Raw genomic sequence first — 22,264 nt, forward strand, 5'->3', positions numbered from 1 at the left:
CTGTGATGATGATTTGCTTCTTTCTGGGCTATAATCTACTTCACCGCGTTGAGAAAATACGCCCCGTATCTTGGCAGGGCGACTCGGTATGGCATCCATTTGCGAACCGGTGTCTGCAGCCATGGCGATGTTGCTTTCTCTTTGCTTGTTTGTAGAACAGCAAAATCTGAGCCCTAAAGTGGGCATATATGATTAGAAATGCTATTGGAAGGGACTGAACCTCCGACCTTGTGGTTAATAACCACGCGCTCTAACCAACTGAGAAATGATAAATAAATAAATCTATGACGGGGCTATATGATGAAATTCTTCTTAGAAAATGCAATGAAGCTTTCAGATAATTTGAGCCGTAGCATGGAAAAGCGACCTGTTAGCGTCTATTGTAACATGCTAAAGGTTTGCAGCCATCACGGTGCTGAATCCGTGATGCCAATGATTTCTTTGTTGCTCTGATCAATAGCTCCTTTTTGTAGGTATGTGTGTGTGTGTGTGTACTGTGTCTGTTTCGGTCTCACTCTCTCTGTTATACTATCTTTTGCTCCGAACTCTCACCACCACTTATTTTATTATAAATTACAGGTTTTTGCTGTCTACAGTGGATGGAATTTCAACCCAGAATAAAGAATGAGGTCAACAGGGAGGGTGGTTGCCCTCTCTGCTAGGCCTATGATTTCTCCATCTACCAACCAACAACCCTCTTCAGAAAAAAACAGGCAAGTATGTTTGGTGATTCTGATAGTCGAGATACTATCTTTTTGAGCTTAAGCCTTGAGGCAATGTTTTTGGTCCAAAACATCCCCAGATCTGAAGGTTGCGTTTGTTTGATGAGAATTTTTTAACATGTCCAAATGGCTCCTAGAACTATGGAAAAGTTGCCATTTCTCTAAAGAGGTAATGATGATACTGCTAATCCCTGCTGAAGTTCAGGGCATGGAGACAGTCCGACCCGTATCTTGGCAGGGCAAACCTGGATGGCTTGGGATTGAGGCCTTCTCTTTCACATGCAACCGGCTGCTTGCAGCCATGGCGTGTTGTTGTCTACTCTTTGCCCCATTTTACGCAGATCTGAGCCTCAATATCCAACTAGTACATCTGGATTTTTTGGGTCTCGAACCCAGAATCTCTCGTTTGGTGAAAAACATTTGGGTTATTCAATTTTTCTTGAACACCTTCTTGCTGTTCTCCATCAAACTAGCTCAAAGAATTGAGGCAATTGGAGAAAAAAAAAAGGGATCTTTTAGGGTGGTTGACCATCTCCAACATTCCTATGATTTCTCTCCTCTTTAAGTTCTCACAAACAGCTCTTTTTGTTTGTGTGTCTTTTTATTCTCATTAAGGACCATTTTGATATTTTCTTTTGATATGGTGTACAATTATCGTACAACTGCGGAGACCCAAAGTACCGCATTGAGTGCAGATTTTCATCACCGCAAACTCAAAGGGAATGCACCAGCGGGGAATCGAAATAGGTCTGTTCTGCGGCAGGGTACTATCTACCACTAGACCACTGGGTAAATGCCAGCAGGATGTTTATCATTTTTCTCCAGGAACCACATTTCAGCGCTAGAGTTTCATTGCGTGTTGCGTGATCAATCAATCATAAGGATCTTATAGTCATCACTAGTTGAGTCATACCCCAATCAGCAAGTACAAAATTCCTTCGCTGAAAATTTTGGATGGGGAAGAACTGTTGATTCTCTTGTGGAGGGGTTCCATAGCAAAAGTATGTTGTGCTTATTAAGCCCGGAAAGGAAGAATGAGTCGTCAGAGAGATGGGATTTAAAGGTGGTTGCCCCTCTCTGCTATGTCCATGATTTCTCCATTCGTAAAACCAACAACCCTTTGAGAAAAAAAAAAAAAAAAAGGTACATGATAAACCATCTAATAACACACCCCTTGAATATTTACCTCTGTAAAGAAAGGGGATATGCTCTTCCTTCCTCTGCTTCTGCTGCTACCACTACTATCTATGTTAAGTAGCAGCCCTAAAAGTAGATACCTGGTGTCCAAGTTACCAGTTTCAAAAAAACAAAGTAGATACCTGGTGTCATTTCTACATTGATCTTGCAGATCACCTGAAAATGGGTTGTGATGATGATTGCTTCTTTCTGGGCTATCTAGTTTACTGCTTTGAGAAAATATTTACCCTATCTTGGTGGGCTAGCCCGATATTGCATCGTCTGCAAACCGGTGTCTGCAGCCATGGCGCGTCACTTTCTCTTTACATGATCATATACAGCAAAATCTGAGCCCTAAAGAAGGCAAATATCTGTTGCCGCCAATGTGATACTGATAGCAATAGTATATCCTCCGTCCATTTTATGTCTTGAAACTGTTCATAAATTACTATGCCAAAGTTCCCATTATCCTAGAGGCAGTGATGATATCGCTAATCTGGGCTGATATTTGGGGCATGGAGAAACCCCGACTCGTATCTTGGGCTAGCTCGGATCATTCGATCATGCAGCCATGGCATTGTCATTTCCCTTTGCCCCATTTTACACAAACAGGGAAATGATGAAAATCTATGGTGTAGTGGCTAGCACTCTGGACTTTGAATGCGACCTGGGTTCGACTCCCAGTAGGACCTGAGTTCTTAATATAAATGTCACACTGGCTACGGTGGTGTCGTTGTTGATAATGCTTTTTTTGAGCAATTTGAATTCGGCGTTGAGATGATAAGAGCCGTATCTTGGCGGGGTAACCAGGAAGATAGCAGCCATGGCGGTTTTTGGTAAAGTCAGTGCTTGATTAAATTGGCATCTGAGCTTCGTTACGTACATGGTGCACATGTATATTCTCTGTCTTTTACATACACTCACAAAAACGTACATATCATGAGAAAATGTCCAAAATAATCCCTTATGTAGGTACTGATGATCTTTCAACCAGATCTTCTGAGCTAGTAATTGAGCATTGAGAGTACGTGACTGTATCTTGGCGGGGCAATGACCAGGATGCATGTGATATTGTTGCATGCAACTAGAGGTATTTGCAGCCATGGTGTCACTGAGCTTTCTTTGCCTGAGCATAAATATACAGATCTACAACAGCATACCCAGTGTAATCCCACAATGTGGGGTGTAGGGAAAAGAATGTTTCTAGTCAGACTCGGACCCGCAACAATGCACTATACATTATGCCCTTCGGTCGCTACGCTGAATGTCATATTGTAAAAATTATGGGGTGAGAGAGGCTCAAGCTCTCGACCTCAGGATTACTGGCAAAGCTATGAGACCCATGTGCTAGCCAAGTGCGCCACCACCCCAGCGGTGAACAGTCACCATTTGATACGTCTGCCAAGTCGAACCCGGGTCTATTGCTTGGAAGGCAATTATCCTAACTGTTGGACTGCAAACGCCTGGATCATAAATATATACAGATCTGAGCCTCAGATTCCCTTTATATTTTACTTTGGGTGTATTGATATGGATGAAACTATTGCAGTGAATAGATGAAGCAGAAGGTGCAACGCAAAATGATAAACATCTCATTAGTTTAAGTCTGAGGCTTCGGGATTCAGAGAGTTGGGCGAGTTGACAAGTTGTTTGAGTGGTTGCCCCTCTCTTTCATTCTCAGCAGCCAATGATCACTCAAAGTTTCCCAATTTCAAACCACTCTTTAGCAAAATAAGTTCAATGAGGCTGTGATGATTTTCATTCTTTGCTCATCAGATGGTTGAGCTTTGCAAATATCTTGGCAAGGCAGCTTTTGGGGGGTCTTGTGAGATATGCAAGCTATTTAAGTTTCTGGTCTCACAAAGGCTTCTTTAGCTTGCAGCCATGGCAGGGTTTAGCTTATGCGGAGAAAAGGCGAATCTGAGCCTCTCAAATTTCTCTTTGTGTTCAAAGGATGTGGTTTTATTGAACTCGAGAAAGGTTGAGATATTTTAAGGGTGGTTAATCTCTTTCTCTGAATTTCAATTTAGCCAATGAATTTTCCTGTACTTCTGTTATAAAACAGCACTTTAAGAGAATATACATACTTTGGCCCCCTAAACTTTTCCAGAAAACCCGAAATCCTGAACCCCAAACTTTGTGAATGAGGCTATGATGATATTCTCTAGGAAGCTTGTAAGTCAGATTTTTGAGCTGATTCATATCTTGGTTAGGCAAAGGCAAGAGAATTTGTGAGGTTGGTTCTTATGTGCTCTCACACAAAAGGCCTCTGCTTTATGCAACCACGGTGGATTAGACTTTTTCTGATAGATCAAATCTGAGCCTCTTTTCTGTGTTAACTTTAGTTCTACAATGGGTGGTCTGTTTATTTCGTCCTTTACCTTCTTTTTGTTTTTGATGAAATCGTCCTTTACTTCTTTTTATGATCATGTTGTATAGTATTGGTTTGAGCGGAGTCTAAATGGAGTGACATGATCAGTGACGATTTATAATGTTGATCCCAGCTTGTTTGGGACTGAGACGTTATTGTTATGTTCTTTTTATATTCATATTCTTTCTGCTACTTTTGCATTAATAGCAGGAAGAATCCAAGTTTCAAAAGAAAACCATATGTGTTTATCTACCCATTCTCCTGGAGTGAAATTATTAGCTACTGATATGAAACAAGACCAAACGGAATGACTGAATATTGAGGATTCATATACCTGTCCTTAACCAGTTTGATACCAAAGCTATTTGGCAAATTTATCTACAAAATTTTCCAGACTTTCATGCCTCATTTCGATATTGAAATCCCAAGTTTCAGAGGCAGTGAAGATTATGCATAATGAAAAGGAAAAGTGAAAATATTGTTGATTCATGCCCTGGCTTGGCAAGACCAATCGGAAGGTCTTTCTTATAAGGCAACCAATGATTGCAGCCATGACATTGCTAACCCTGCTATTTCCTTTGATTAAATAGGCGAAAATCTGAGCCTCATCCTCAACTTGGTTTATTTACTTTTTTTTTTTTTTGACTAGTCTTTCTAGAAACAATTTAAACTAGATTTTTTTTGCGTGGTTCTTTGGTCTATTATTTTGAATTCAGACTCTCTTCTGTTCTGTGTGGTTACTGGTTTGCTAAAGATCGGAGATAGTTATGGTGTCTCCGATTCCCCAAGATCATCTGTCTTTGTGCAGAGCCAGATTCCTACTTTTGTTGGCCTTTTTTTCTTCCTAATTTCATTTTCTAATGTAATTATTATCCCAGTTGAAGCTGTAGTTTCTTGGAGCCCTACTCTTAACGTTCAAGACTATTTTAACTCTTGGGACTTGAGACTATGTTGATACAAGTTTTAAGCTGGTGCGTACAGTCTTCGACGAGTACATGCAGCAGTTCAAGAGACTCCTGATAGCCCAACACGTTGAAATGAAGAAATCCGGTCCGGTCAGTTCAAGAACTAAACATATCCAGCAGCTGATTGAACTTAGCATTCTAAGATTCTTGGATTTTTTTGTGGTACGGTATGAGCATAGCGTTGATGTCCAGTTGGCTTGAATTTGTAAACCTTTGCTAACACCGTGAGTTTGCCTTGAAAATGTATTTGCGATTTGTATAGGGGCAAGCATCTAGATTTTAGATACTTTTCAGCGATGTTAGTTTCATTTCTTATTCCTGTTCATTTTGTCTTTATTAGGAAAGTGAAAGACACGATGAAGAAGATGTTGGACTTGAATTCAGTCCGTGAGCTGCTTGGATGGTTAACATATTGTTTCATAGTGTATCATATTATATTGTATTGTGTCGTTTGATGAATATAATGTTTGGCTAGATTGCATCGTTTCCCGTCGTTACTTAAGTTATATATCAAAAATTTGAAGGATAAACCTTCAGGAAAAGTAAGGCACGCGGTAGAGCTATTATAAAGAGGTAGATAAAGGACAAAAAATAGGATTATTAGATAGCAAGTAAAGAAAAATGAGAAAGAAAAAACAGGATAATAACGCGATAACATCAAATTGGTCATTACACAAAATGAGGCTTTTCGTCGTTACATAACGATGAATTTAACGATACGACACGCTAAAATTTAAGTAAATAATCAAAATAAATATTATATTTAAAGTAACAGCACAATACAATAGGTAACAACTAGGGGTGTACATGGATCGGATTGGTTCGGGTTTTTTAAAGACCAAACCAAACTAATTGCATCGGGTTTATAAATCAATAAACCAAACCAAACCAACAAAAGTCGGGTTTTTCAACCTCGGGTTTTCTCGGTTTTTTCGGGTTTTTTCCGGTTAAGTCTTTATACAAAACATATAACTTATACTTCAAATATTTATTTAGTCCTAGTAAGATACAACGATCTAATTAAGATATTTATTAAGAAAATAACACAAAACGTGATGAGAGATGACATTGTACTAAAATATTCAACGAAAAAAATTAATGAAATTGCATAAAATAAAATTATCATAATCTAAAAGTACTAAGTCATGCTACAATAAATACAACTAATTTATAAGGCATGTAAGAAATGATCATAATCTAAAAGTACTAAGTCATGCTAAAATAAGTACGGCTACTAAGTATTAATTAAATGACTAAATATTAAAGAAAAAAATAAAATTAAGTTATGCATTTTCACTTTCTAAACTAATATAAAACTAAAGAATAGATATCAAAATTATTGTCATTCCAGTGTTAGATATGAATTTCTTTTGTTAGCATTAGTATTGATTTGATTTTTGTTGAATTTTATTTGAGTTACTAATATCATTGGGCTATAAAACTTATTAAACCATTCAAAAGTCTAATTCCAAACTTGAAATAATATGTTAAAAGACAAAAAATTATGAAAAAGTTAAAGAAACATTTATAAATTACATTATAAATAAATATTTCTATGTATAAAATGTGTTTGAAATTTTATAAATGTAATGTCGGGTTGGTTTGATTCGGTTTGACTTTTTTTAGTTAAAACCAAACCAAACCAATAGTGTTCGGGTTTTTTTTTTAAAACCAAACCAAGTCAAACCAAACCACTAGTCGGGTTTTTTCTCGGTTTGGTTCGGATTATCGATTTGGTGCGATTTCTCGGTTTGCTTTGTACACCCCTAGTAACAACCATCCAAACAAGCTGAAGTTCACATTGGCTTCTTGCTTAACCTGATCTCCATTGCTATAAGGAAAGTAAAGGTTCCTCTTACAGGTCTTTATTTTCAATAGAAATTTGTGTTTTCTTTACATTGGCATTAGCATAAAAGGCAGAGAAATTTATGCTTGTGAAATTCGTTCGTCCTCCCAATTACAACAACAATGTACCCAGTGAAATCTCACAAAGTGGAAGCTGAGGAGGGTATAGTGTACGCAGACCTTATCCCTACCTTGGGAGGTAGAGAGGTTGTTTCCGGTAGACCCTCGGCACAAGAACAGGCAACTCAAATCAGTGTAAACAAGCAACGGCAACCTACTAAAAAAAATGATAAAACTGCAGGGAGTCGTAACTACCGCAAATCGATATGAAATACAAAAACAACATATAGCATGGATGTCAGATTGGGACAATAGTAATATGCATGTTCATGTGTATGTCATTGTTACCGTCTTTGCTGCTTCGTAGTTGCTAACTCCGCTGCCACCTATCTACATAGAGGGCTTGATGAAAAATGTTTTAAGTTTAGGCTATGGATCTAATAAAACTGTATCTTGGCTAGGCAATATAGATGTGACTGAAATTGCAGCCATGTCAGCGACTTCCTTCTTTCTTTAAGCAAATGGATCATAAAAGAGAACAAATACTCGTATATCTTGGCGGGGCAAGTGATTTTTGTTTCATGCAACCCATGTTTGCAGCCATGACAATGTCTTCATTGTCCCGTCTATACAACAACTGAGCCTCAATCCCAAGCAAGTAGGGGTTGGCTTGCTATATTAATATTCACTGTCCATGTAATTATAAGACATTTGGGACCCTAATGAATCGAGGATCTGAACCGAACATCAAATACGCCACACAATCTTCTGATGGGTAAAACTAAAGGAGATTATATATTTTATGTGATTGACTTAACTACCTAATAGACGAATAAAAAACACATGCAAAAAATATTCCCAAAATTTGAACTTAAGGGGTCTAATTAGAACACTTTATGAGGAGTTGAGGTGATCAATTAAAAGAGGGCTTAATTTGAGTGTCTAAATGGAATATTCTGTCATGTTTAAGGGGCTTAATTTATGTCACCTAAATAATATATATAAAACCACAAAGTTTTTAGGAAGAAGAATATTGATTCCATAAGCACTTGAAAAAAAATAAGAAATCCTTAAAATGAAACATTCCTAGAATAGAAAAGGTTAAATTTGATGGCGAGTACGTTATTGTGCTATATATGAATTTCTTAAAGAATATCATGAGAAAAAGAAAACACATCTAGATCCACTTCATTAGAATGGACACCACTTTACTTGGAATGCATTTCTTTCGTGGGAAAATAACACTCTATGCTAATTATGGCAAAATATTTATCCAGTTTAGCCCATCTTTTTTTTATTAGCCGCTATAGCCACTTTTTTACCCTTCTGTTTTTTCCTTCCTCCTTCATCTCCAGCGAGCTACCAACTCCTCCACCACGAGCCACCATTATATAACCTATAAACACCTCTTATACATTATGTATAAACCCCTCTCATGTACAAACATCTCTTGTATAAGTTTGTATAATATTGTATACTAGTTTTATGCAATATTACACACTTTTTATACAAGGTTTATATATTGTATACAATAGGTGTATAAAGTTGTATATTATTGTATAATATTGTATACCGTCAAAAGTGTCAATACAGGTGTAATTTAAAAATATGACTATACAAATATAATTTTGTATGCTGGATTGTACGTTACTGAAATTTCTTCTTCTTTAATTTGGCATACCAAGAGAATCATCTCCATCTAGTCCTTGACACGTGAGATCACGTAATCTTTATTTGGTTCTTTTTTAATATACCCTGAATAACGATAAATATATTTTTTAATTAGTAATACTACTAAAAGGTAAAAAGTGCATTAAGCAAAATCACTAAATCATTATTTTTCCTTCCGGAAAAAAAAAAAGTAAATATCAAATCAATCATACAACTATATGACTTTATTGTATAATAAAAGTACCTTACATAAGAACTTTATTGTATAATAAAAGTACCTTACATAAGAACTTTACACATTGACAACATAAGAAAGTTTAAGAAACACATACAAAGAAAAAGATCAACAGCAGATAATTAAGAATCACATACAAAAAAAGGTCAAAAGCTTCAGCAACTAAATATTCAAAACAAAACAGAGTTTCAGAAAATCATAATAAAATTAAGTTGGGAAGAAAAAAATCAACTCAATGCTAAAGCGTACAACAACAACAACATACGCAGTGTGATCCATAAGTGAGGTATGAGGAGGGTAGAGTGTACGCAGACCTTACCCTACTTCGAAAGGTAGGGAGACTATTTCTGAAAGATCATCGGCTCAATATTAAAACGTCAAATTGAAAAGAAAAAAACAAAGGAAAGAAAGGTAAAGAAAAATTTCACCGTGCTTAAATAAGATTTGAAGATGGTATGGGAATAACAAATTAAGAACTCCTAGATTTGGGCACTTTTGGGACAAAAGAGAGCTCATTCTCTTTGAGTAAATAAAAAAGAACTACTTTTTCATACATCAATATAAATTTGTATACCCTTGGTCGGCCATTACAAAGAGCAAAAGAACTTGAGAATTGTGCATTGTGCATTGTGCATTGTGCATTGTGCATAACAAAAAATGGTATGTTTGATGGTAAATTTAAGATAGTCTCTTAACGCATTTAATAATTTTTAGTTATTTAAATTTGTAAAAAGTTAACACTTTTACTTTCCGTAAAATATGTACTGAATGTTGAACTACTATATCATCAAACATAAGGGACTATATTTGTCATTTTTTCCATTGCTCTATATGTGTGTTTGTGTTTGACAGAACTCTCACCATAGTTTTAGCTCAGAAAGTAGGCAGAATAGTCTGGAAGACCTGTACTTAACACTTTTTGACATCCCGGTGATTGTACTTTTATGTTTGCCAACTGAACCCCTCTACCCATCAAAACTGAGCATTTTAAACCCCTCTCATCCTATGTGGCATTTTTTAAGGAAGTGCGTGTGATTCAGTTGTTTAAGGAGCGTGAGGCCTGTTAAAAAGGCACCAACAACCATTATTTTGGTGTCATCTTCTTCCCAATGTTCATCCTACATTGATGAACAAAAATGAGCTTTTTTTTTTTGGCTTTTTTTTCTCTCTCTGTCCAATTCTTTCTCCCCTCTCCTCCCCTATTTTCTTTGTTTGTTTCTTCTCTCAAACCTGAATCTTTACGATGAACATAGAATCCTATGACCAATATTCCAAATCTTCTTTAGAAATTCAATTATATGACCTCTTTGTAGAAGGGAAACCCATCAAAATATCAAAAATACCAACAAACCAAAAATGAGTCAATTAAAAGGTCCTCAAAAATCACCACACCTCAAAATTAACCCATAAAGGATTTTGAAATAGAAATCATGCGTCTTTTACCCATTAATACTTCCAAAAGATTTGAGTTTTTTGAGAAAATTTAGCCTCAAATTTTAAAAATCAAACAAGACAAACTTTTTTCCAAATCAGTAAAAAAAAAAAAAGTGATTATTCTCCCACTTTTTTATCGGGACAAAAATGGACCACCAAACTTCTTCTCCACCACCTAACGCCTTCAGCCATGGAAATGGACCATCAAACTTCTTCTCCAACGTTTCGATCTGGACAAAAAAATTAATTTTTTGTCTCAATTTGGTTTCTTTATTCCTTTTAATTTTATTTCTATAATATATAAAGAGGAAGAATTGGAAGAGAAGAGGAGGAAGAACATGAAGAGAGAGAAACAGATGGGAAGAAGGAAGAATGTGAGGGGAGAGAGAGAAATCAATGGGGAGGGGATTAGGGGATTAATGGTTGAAGTTTTTTTTTATTTTTTGTTATTTGATTTTTATTATTTTTTTATTTTCTATGTGACATGACATCTACACATTGTTACTTTTTGACGTGACAGTCAACGTGGAGGCGTTTAAACAATATGCACCATGAGCAGATCGAAAAAGGGTTTAAAATGCTCAATTTTGATGGGTAAAAGGTGTTATAGCCCGTATTTTGTACGTTTGGATATTTCAAAGTCGTCGTGGAAAGTTAAGGGCGAAACCAATTTCAAAAATTATATTAATGCACAAGTTGTTATGAATATTATTTATGACTATTATTAGCATGAAAATATTGCGAGAGGCTAAGGGCAAGAAGAGAAATTCGCAAAATGGGTCATGGAAATAATGTGGAAGGCTAGGGGCAAAATGGTAATATTGAGGAAAGTCGAAGGGCAAAACGGAAATTTCACACAAGTTCATGAAAATTCCAAAAGGGGCCATATTGGCCATGTGAATAATAAAGGGGGAAAAAATGAAAAAGGATGACAAAATAAGTCATCTTCTAATTTTAAAAAAAATTCAAGAAAAAGGGGGGAAAATTCTAGAGAAATTGAGAGAGGGGCATGTGCCCCTCACATGCTTGAGCAATTATATATATATGCTCATCCTTTAATTCAAGACAAAGAAAACCAAGAACAAAAAAAAAAAAAAAAAAAAAAAAAGAGAATGGGAAAAAAAAGAGAGCATTCGGCCACCATGGCCAAAAATTGGCCATGGAAAATTGATTAAGAAAAATTATTTTCTTCTTGCATTTCAAGTAATTGGAAGGTTCTCTACGACGTGGTATAAGCGTTGGAGCGAACAAAACGTTCTTTTGGAAGATATCATAACCCTAGCCAAGTTGGAAAACCAAGTATATAAGGTATGCATTCAATCTCTTTTACATATGTTATAGATGATTCATGTATGTTGGAGTGTGTAGGAATAAATGGAATTCATGAAATATGATTTGTGTATGATTGGTGGGGTGACCGAGAATAGGGCCATGTTGTGTAGATATGATGAGTTCATTTTATTTAGTGTTTTGATTGTTATAGATACGGATTTCCATGATGAGAACGAGGATTTAATGGTTTAGAATGAAGTTATGATCGTTGTGATATGGTTGAAAAAGTTAGTGTGACATTAGCATGAATTCTCATATTTGTATGAATGATGTTGTTAATGCATGGCTATGATATAGATTATGAGTCTAGAATAGGAAGAATGGGTTGCCAATATTTTATAGAAGTTGGGAGATTTCGGGTGTGTGTGTGTGTTTTGGCCGAATGGAGGCCATGTTAGTAAGCTATGATGAATTGATTTCATTTGAGTTGCAAATGTAATTCATGAAATTGGAAGATTGAAAGTTGGGTTATTGTGATTAAATTTGGAAGAAGGAAATGGAGTGTTATTGGTTTTATTAAATTTGAAAGATGTTAGATGGAGTAGTATGTTGATTAAATTGTTTTGAAAGTTATTAAATTGAATTGAATTGGATAGAATTGAATGTTGAAGTGTTGCTAGAATAATTGCTCGTATTGTTGTTGGTTTGGCCGGGTTGAATTCCCGGATTGGGGCTGACTAAAATTTGGCCGAGTTAGAATCTCGGGGATGGTGTATTAACAGAGGAGATGCTGCCGAAATTTCGGCAGAAACTAAATGATTTTATTTGAGAAGTTGAGACAAGTGAATAATAATGGGTTTAATGATTATATGAATTCTTTTGTATGTAGATTAACGAGTTTGGACAATAAGCATAACTAGTTGGTCGCGGCACAGGTATGTAAGGCTTACCCTTTCTTTCTTGGCATGTCCTGGAGCAACATAAGGTGTGATACGATATGTACCTCGGGGAAATTCTACTCTTGAATTCTGAGTTTTGTCCCAAAAAAATTCTGTATGCGTAAATGTCCAAAGCTTTATTTGATATGTTCTAAATGGCATTCGAAAGACAATTGTATGATTAACATTTTTATTTTCCAAATGATAGCACGTTTAACTATTCCATTGAGTCTTTAATATACTTTGGTATGAACATATGATCCTAAAAGTTATATTTGATTTGGTCTTTATGGTATTCGAAAGAGATTTGTCTCTGAAGTCCTTTTTAATATATTTTTGAGTCTGCCTACGATTCTGAGTCACTTCTGATATAAGTATGTCTGACATGATCGAGCCTATGATATGATTCAGTAACGAGATAAGTATAAAGAAATGTGTTTCTAAAAGAGTTATGTAAGATTTAATGTCTCCAACTTTCACGGAATATGTTTCTAAAAGGATTCTGTAAGTATGATGGCACGTTTGATGATTCTAGCAAGTCTTTGACAGTCTTTGATACGTACGTATGATTCCAAGATTTCTATTTGGTTTGATCTATAACCATGTCTAAAAGGTAGTTAACCTGATTACGGCTATGATTTTCCAAGAAGAGCTTCTGAAACGGTTGTAGAGCGTTTTGAACTTCAAACGCTCGTAACTTTTGTATACTAATTATGATTGACCCGAAACTTGTTCTGAACCTTCATAAGTCGATAAGTATGTTTGTATATAAGTATGTTGTATCTCGGGTCCTGATTTGTGTGCATATGGTTTCGCACTACTCTGTTCGTGCAAGTTTGATATGTCTATTCACTGAGCCCGGGCCAGGACATGTTCTCGTGCGTACTCCACTGCATTGTTCACCGAGTCCCTCTCACTTGCGGGCCGGGACACGTTGTATGTATATGATGTTATGATGATACGGGGGAGGTGGCCAGGATGGCATATGATGATTTATTCACCGAGACCCGCAAGGTAGGGCCGGGACATGTTGTACGTATCCACCGAGTCCCTCAATAGAGGGCCGGGACACGTTATATGTATACATGATATATGACTTTGACATGCATGATTCTATCCATCGAGTCCCTCACGTGAGGGCCAGGACACGCTATGCATATATGATATATGATTCTGACATACATGATCTATCCTACCGAGTCCCTCGTAAAAGGGCCGGGACAAGTTATATGCACATGTGATATGTAATTCTGACATGCATGATCTGTGTTTGGAAAGTAAGCGTTTTGACAGTCTGTACGTCTTGTGTTCCTTCTGATCTGTGATATCATCTGTGTTTGGAAAGTAAGTATCTTGGGTATTCTGTGCTTTATGTATTCTTCCTGATAGGTGACGTCAGTATATATGACTTATGTCCGGAAAGTAAGCATTTTGGTATTCGGGTTAACGAACTCAATTCTCTTGTATTGTCTGTTTCAGTTATGGTTCTGCTTTCTGTATTCATGCCTTACATACTCAGTACATACTCCGTACTGACCCCCTCTTCTTCGGGGGCTGCGTTTCATGCCGCGCAGGTATACCCAGATGAGTAGAAGTCATTACAGAAGAGGTTCCAGCGAAGTGGGCAAACTCCATTTGCTCCTGGAGTGCTGCCGAGTCAGAGTATGTGTGTTGTGATGTCTGATATATGTTAGAGACTTTGCAGACAGCGTTGTGGGTATTGGTTGTCAGTTCTGTAAGCGGCTCCATCAGCCGATGTGTCATTTGTGTTATGATATAAGTACATATATGATTACAAATTTGTATGATTTGAAAGCATTTATTATGAATTTCCTCTGGATTTGATTTAAAGGTTCGAAAGGATTATGTTTGTAATAAGAGTCTGTGGGTTCGCTCGGCTCCGAATATGGGGTCGGGTGCCCATCACACCCTAGTAAGATTAGGGTGTGACAAAAGGGTTCAGTGGGCAAACATAAAAGTATAAATATTGAGATGTCAAAAAATATTAAATACAGGGGCCTATCAGACTGTTCTGCCCAGAAAGTACGAATGAGAGACATATATGCATTTGGCCATGATTTCTTGTCTCCATTCATATATAAAAATAATAAAAAAACAACAACAGCACTTTAAGAAAATGAATAAAGAAACCATATATGCGTTTGGCCAAGGATTCCAAATATTTTTTCTCCTGCTGCTAAAATGAGGTGAAAAATGACAAAAATGGTCCCTTATGTTTGGTGGTAGGTTCAAAATAGTTTTTTAAGTAAACATCTAACAGTTTGATTTCTTTTAAGTCTGTCAAAAATTAATATTTTTAGTACCCCTAAAATATTTAGGGAGCACTTTCTACTAGGTTTGACCGAAAATATGAAAAAAAAAAAAAAATAAGCTGTAACTTACATTTAGCGTTACATCTTTGTTGTTTCTGCTCTTTTAAATATTCTTTTAAGTCTTTAATATAGTTTTTTGTGTTTCATTTGATAAAACTTTTTTGGTGTTTATATAAATAATTTTTTCCATTGTTTTCATCACATCTAACCGAAGACTTTGGTAAATATTTTACGGGAATTAGAAGTGTTATGACAAACTTAAAGAACTAAAACTGTTAAGTCCATACATAAAAGGATTATTTTCAACCTACTATTAAACATAGCGACTATATTTGTCATTTTTTCCATTGCGCTATATACGTGTGTGTTTGGCAGAATTGTTTTAGCTCAGAAATAAAGAATGGCCATAGAGATTGGGCACCTAAATGACCTCAAAAAAATGATAAAAATGTTCCCTTATGTTTGATGTTAGGTTCAAAATAGTTCTTTAAGTACACACTTAACAATTTTTGTTCTTTAAGTTTGACAAAAGTTAGTAATTTTTAGTACCCATAAAATATTAATCGAACACTGTCTATCAGATTTGGCAGAAACCATGAAAAAAGAAATAAAAAAAGCTATAACTCACATTTAAAGGGTATGATTTTTGCTTTTTTTGGTACTTTAAATATCTATAGTATAGTTTTTGTGTTGTACTCTTTCCTACTGTTTCGATCAAATCTAACAGACGAGCTTGATAAATATTAAGTGCTGATAAGTATTTTTAGGTGCTGAAGCCGATTTAATAAATAAGTAGTTAGACGTTTGAATAAAAGTGCTGAAACTGATAATAAGTTGTTGATAAGCATTTTTCTATTACTGACTTAAATACCCTTAAAGTCAAGAACATTATTTTTATAAGTTTTTAAATCCCAGAGTAATATTTATGCCTCATTTTATTTTTAATACAAAATTAATTAGATAAAATTATTTATTATGAATATAAATTATTTTAGGATAAGCTAAATTACAATCATATGCTATAACAAAATAGTTAATAATTATACTTAAGTTCGTGAGTATAATATTTTGTGTACTCAAATAGTACACAAAATAATGAAGTTTTGTTTGTTGCTACTTAATAAATTAAATCATCCAACTATTATATAAGTATCTTGAGCAGTCAAATCATGAGCAGCGATTCAAATGGTATTATCTCCTTGATTTTTTGCATTTGTTATGTTTGCATTTATAAAACTCTGGTATGTTTTTAATATTGGCAGGGGAGAGCAGCTCGGCTTTAAAGACGTATGGAAAGGAAGTGAAGTAATGGACAGGGTTAGGGTTTTATTAAAGTAAGGATATTTTAGGGATTTCAAAATAATATTAGGGATAGAATAGTAAAGTTTTGGTCAAATTAAAAGTGCTTATAAGCTTAAAAATAATAAGTTGTGTGAGGCTAACTTTTGACTTATGACTTATTTTTAGCTTATAAGTACTTGACTTATAAGCACTTTTATTTTTACCAAACACTGAGATAAGCTGAAAATTGCTTATAAGCTTAGCCAAACACTCTCTAAATCTAGAGCCTGTTTGGATGGGCTTAAAAAAAAGCTGCTTATAAGCTAGAAAAAAAAAAAAAAGTTAGCGTAGCCCAATTTTTTTTTTTTGGCTTGTAAGTTGTTGTCAGCTTATAAGCTAAGCCAAATAGACCCAATCATTTTTTGGACTTATTTTAAGCACAAAATGACTTATAAGCTGATCAGCCAAACACTTAAAAAAGCTGAAAACAACAACTTATAAGCCAATCCAAACGGGCTCTTAACGGTCTGAGTTCGATAAACATGTATTATTATATTAGGTGTGAGAGTTTCCTACCTAAACTATCACTAACTAGTTTGTAAAACACACCTTAACTATCAGTTGTTCACTTTTCCTACCTGAACTTTCACCAACTAGTTTGCAAAACATACCTCATTAAAAGTGAACAACTGACAGTTGAGGTGTGTTTTGTAACGAGCCGGTGATAGTTTAGGTAGGAAAGTGAACAATTGATAATTCAGATATGTTTTGCAAACTAATTGGTGATAGTTTAGATAAAAAAACTCTCACACCTAATAGTTCAGGTAAAAAACTAAAAAAAAATGTGATACTTGAGATGTGTTTTTGACCATTATATCTTTATTTTTTGACAAAATTAAAGGACCAAAACTATTAGGGGTCGTTTGGTAGAAGTTATAAGTTGGGATATGCCAGCACTAATTTTTTGTATCATGTTTGGTAGAAAGTATAAATTTATTCAGGATAAATTTATACCTAGTACCAAACAAAGTATAAAATGCACCCCATGGTATAAGCTGAGATATATATAACTTCTTATACCATTTATCGTGAGAATATCTTATACCATCTAGGAGATGGTATAAAATAATATCAAAATACGAGATAAATTAGTCTCGGGATTATAATTCCGGGATAATTTTGGCCATGCACCAAACGACCACTTAATCCGAGGGACCATATTTGTCATTTTCCCATTTGTGCTATATATACATTAGCTTTAGCTAAACCCTCACTCAGTAGTTTAGCCCAGAAATGAAGAATGAGAGAAATAATGGGTTTTCTTTAAAGGGTGGTTGCCCATCTCTCTTCTATCTCTATGATGATTTCTATTCTCCATTCATAGAAAAGAGAAAAAAAAAGAAAAACCAAACAGCCCTTTGAGAAAATGAAAAAAGGAAACAATATATGCGTTTGGCCATAGATTGCAAGTATATTTCTGCTTCTGCTGCTACTACTAGGAGCCTGTTTGGATGGACTTATGCCTACAGCTTATAAGCTAAAAAGCTGCTACTAAGAGCTGTTTTTCGCAAATACCCACTTTTTAAGGAAGTATTTGCGAGAATTTGAGGGTCAAAAATTAAAGAGCAACCCTAAATAGGGACATTTGTGCCAATGACCTATCTTTAAGAGTTGGGAACCTAAATGACGTGAATAAAAAAGGGCTATGATGATTATATTCTGGGCTAATAATCTACTACTTTACTCCCTGCGGTTGGGAAGATCCGACCCGTATCTTGGCGGGGCGACCCGGTTTAAGTGTCCATTTTGCAAACCGGTGTGTCGCAGCCATGGCGTGTGTTAGATTTCTTTTTGCATGTTTATAGTAACAGCAAAATCTGAGCCCTAAAAGTGTACTGGAACACCCAATCGGGTTCTTCAGTTTCAATTTTTAGGTCAAAATTGAGGTAATCGGAGAAAAAAGAGGATTTTTTTTTTTCAGTTCTTGTTTAAGATTTTTGTCAAATTTTAGCTACAAAATGACATAATTGGAGAAAAAAAGGAATTTTTTCAGTTTTTTATAAGTTATTCATCAAATTTTAGCTCAAAAATGAGGTAATTGGAGAAAAATATGGGCTATGATGATGAATTTGCTTAATTGTTTTGCACGGATTGTCCTTCAAAGGCATTGGTTTTTAATTTTTGTCCCTCATGTTGATGCATTTGTGCGAATGACCCGAATTTTCTTCTTTCTACTGCGTCTGGGAAGATCCGACCCGTATCTTGGCGGGGCGACCCGGTGTGTTGCAGCCATGGCGTGTGTTAGATTTCTCTTTGCGTATTTGTAGTAACAGCAAAATCTGAGCCCTAAAAGTTTACTGAAACACCCTATTGAGCCCTAAAAGTTTACCGGAACACCCAATCGGGTTCTTCAGTTTCAATTTTTAGCTCAAAGTTGAGGTAATTGAAGAAAAAGAGGATATTTCAGTTTTTTTTGAAGTTCTTTATCAAATTTTAGCTAAAAAAATGAGATAATTGAAGAAAAAAGAGTTTTTTCCCCCAGTTTTGTTGATGTTCTTCATCAATTTTAGCTCAAAAATGAGATAATTAGAGAAAAAAAGGGATTTTTTTTCAGTTTTGTTGAAGTTCTTCATCAATTTTAGGGTCAAAATTGAGGTAATTGGAGAAAAATATGGGCTATGATGATGAATTTGCTTAATGTTTTTGCACAGATTGTCCTTCAAAGGCATTGGTCTTTAATTTTTGTCCCTCATATTGATGCATTTGTGCGAATGACCCGAATTTGCTTCTTTCTACTGCGTCTGGGAAGATCCGACCCGTATCTTGGCGGGGCGACCCGGTGTGTTGCAGCCATGGCGTGTGTTAGATTTCTTTTTGCATGTTGATAGTAACAGCAAAATCTGAGCCCTAAAAGTGTACTGGAACACCCAATCGGGTTCTTCAGTTTCAATTTTTAGGTCAAAATTGAGGTAATCGGAGAAAAAAGAGGATTTTTTTTTTCAGTTCTTGTTTAAGATTTTTGTCAAATTTTAGCTAAAAAATGACATAATTGGAGAAAAAAAGGGATTTTTTCAGTTTTTTTATAAGTTATTCATCAAATTTTAGCTCAAAAATGAGGTAATTGGAGAAAAATATGGGCTATGATGATGAATTTGCTTAATCGTTTTGCACGGATTGTCCTTCAAAGGCATTGGTTTTTAATTTTTGTCCCTCATATTGATGCATTTGTGCGAATGACCCGAATTTTCTTCTTTCTACTGCGTCTGGGAAGATCCGACCCGTATCTTGGCGGGGCGACCCGGTGTGTTGCAGCCATGGCGTGTGTTAGATTTCTCTTTGCGTATTTGTAGTAACAGCAAAATCTGAGCCCTAAAAGTTTACTGAAACACCCTATTGAGCCCTAAAAGTTTACCGGAACACCCAATCGGGTTCTTCAGTTTCAATTTTTAGCTCAAAGTTGAGGTAATTGGAGAAAAAGAGGATATTTCAGTTTTTTTTGAAGTTCTTTATCAAATTTTAGCTAAAAAAATGAGATAATTGAAGAAAAAAGAGTTTTTTCCCCCAGTTTTGTTGATGTTCTTCATCAATTTTAGCTCAAAAATGAGATAATTAGAGAAAAAAAGGGATTCTTTTTCAGTTTTGTTGAAGTTCATCAATTTTAGGGTCAAAATTGAGGTAGTTGGAGAAAAAAAAGGGCTATGATGATGAATTTGCTTAAATTGTTTTGCAAGGATTGTCCTTCAAAGGCATTGGTCTTTAATTTTTGTCCCTCAAATTGATGCATTTGTGCGAATGACCCAAATTTGTTTCTTTCTACTGCGTTTGAGAAGATCTGACCCGTATCTTGGCGGGGCGACCCGATTTAGGTATCCATTTTGCAAATCGGTGTGTTGCAGCCATGGCGTGTGTTGATTTCTCTTTGCATGTTTGTAGAACAGCAAAATCTGAGCCCTAAAAGTTTACTGAAACACCCAAAAGGTAATTGGAGAAAAAGAGGATATTTCAGTTTTTGTTGAAGTTCTTTATCAAATTTTAGCTAAAAAAATGAGATAATTGAAGAAAAAAGAGTTTTTTCCCCAGTTTTGTTGATGTTCTTCATCAATTTTAGCTCAAAAATGAGATAATTAGAGAAAAAAAGGGATTTTTTTCAGTTTTGTTGAAGTTCTTCATCAATTTTAGGGTCAAAATTGAGGTAATTGGAGAAAAAAAAGGGCTATGATGATGAATTTGCTTAAATTGTTTTGCAAGGATTGTCCTTCAAAGGCATTGGTCTTTAATTTTTGTCCCTCAAATTGATGCATTTGTGCGAATGACCCAAATTTGCTTCTTTCTACTGCGTTTGAGAAGATCTGACCCGTATCTTGGCGGGGCGACCCGATTTAGGTATCCATTTTGCAAATCGGTGTGTTGCAGCCATGGCGTGTGTTGATTTCTCTCTGCATGTTTGTAGAACAGCAAAATCTGAGCCCTAATTTGATTTTTTTCATCAATTTGTAGCTAAAAAATGAGGTAATTTGAGAAAAAAGGTATTTTTCAGTTTTTGTAGAAGTTATTCGTCAAATTGTAGCGTAAAAATGAGGTAATTTGATTTTTAGTTTTTGTTGAAGTTCTTCATCAAATTTTGGGTTAAAAATGAGGTAATCGGCGAAAAAAGGTTTTTTTTTTTTGTTGAAGTTCATTAGCAATTTTTAGCTCAAAGTTGAGGTAATTGGAGGAAAAAAGGGATTTTTCAGTTTTTGTTGAAGTACTTAAGCTCAAAAATGAGTTAATAGGAGAAAAAGGGATTTTTTTTTAGTTTTTGTTGAAGTTCTTTATCAATTTTTAGCTCAGAAATGAGGTAATTGGAGAAAAAAAGGGATTTTTTTGAGTTTTTGTTGATGGATTTTAGCTTAAAAAAGAGGTATTTGGAGAAAAAAAGAGGATTTTCCAGTTTTTGTTCAAGTTCTTTATCAAATTCTAGCTTAAAAATGAGGAAAAAGTGTTTTATTGATCTTGATTGATCTGAAAAATGGGCTGTGATGATGATTTGCTTTTATCTGGTGCTATAATCTGCTGCACTGCTTGAAGAAATTGCGCGAATTGTCCTTCAAATGGCTGGTCTTTAATTTTTGCCCCTCATTTTTTTTTGTGCGGATTGCCCTTCATTTTTTTGTGCGGATTGCCCTTCAAATGCATTGGTCTTTAATTTTTGCTCTTCAAATGGGCTGGTCTTTAACATTACTTTGAGAAAATTCGACCTGTATCTTGGCGGGCGACCCGGTAAGGCGTCCATTTGCAAGCCGGTGTTTTGCAGCCATGGCGTGTGTTGATTTCTCGTTGCATGTTTGTAGAACAGCAAAACCTGGGCCCTAAAAGTTTTCCTATAACACCCAATTGGGTAATTACTAGGCTGTATAATTACACGAATTCCAATTACCAGGTGGCTTTGCAAACAGACTCTTAAGTGTTTTATTGATGTTGATTGATCTTAAAAATGGGCTGTGATGATGATTTGCTTTTTTTTTCTTTCTGGGCTATAATCTACTGCACTGCTTGAAGAAATCGCACGAATTGTCCTTCAAATGGCTGGTCTCTAATTTTTGCCCTTCAAATGTGTGTGTGTGTGTGTGGGGGGGGGGGGGTCTCTAACACTGCTTTGAGAAAATCCGACCCGTATCTAGGCGGGGCGACCCGATAAGGCATCCATCTGCAAATCGGTGTCTGCAGTCATGACGTCTGTCGCTTTCTATTTGCATGTTTGTAGAGCAGCAAAATCTGAGCCCTAAAAGTTTTAGCTCAAAAAATGAAGCAGTCGGAGAAAAAATGGGATTCTTTTTAGGGTGGTTGACCATCTCCGATATGCCAATGACTTTTTCATTGCTCTAATCAACAGCCCTTTTAGCATATGCTTCTGTCTGTCTCTCTGTCTCTCTATCTGTGACTGCTTTGATGCTGCGTGGCTGCGTTTTCAGGCAAAGCAGC

At 35.7% G+C, this 22,264-nt stretch overlaps 1 long non-coding RNA gene across 1 annotated transcript; it reads left to right on the plus strand.

The window, feature by feature from the left end:
- The first annotated feature begins 8 nt into the window (after positions 1 to 8).
- On the plus strand, positions 9 to 5,698 carry LOC132625626 (uncharacterized). Its single transcript, XR_009576930.1, has 2 exons — positions 9 to 473; positions 580 to 5,698. It is a non-coding gene; the product is annotated as an uncharacterized LOC132625626 (long non-coding RNA).
- Positions 5,699 to 22,264: the final 16,566 nt, after the last annotated feature.

This window comes from Lycium barbarum, unplaced genomic scaffold, assembly GCF_019175385.1.
Source record: "Lycium barbarum isolate Lr01 unplaced genomic scaffold, ASM1917538v2 unchr_scaffold_116, whole genome shotgun sequence".
Taxonomy (NCBI): Eukaryota; Viridiplantae; Streptophyta; class Magnoliopsida; order Solanales; family Solanaceae; genus Lycium; species Lycium barbarum.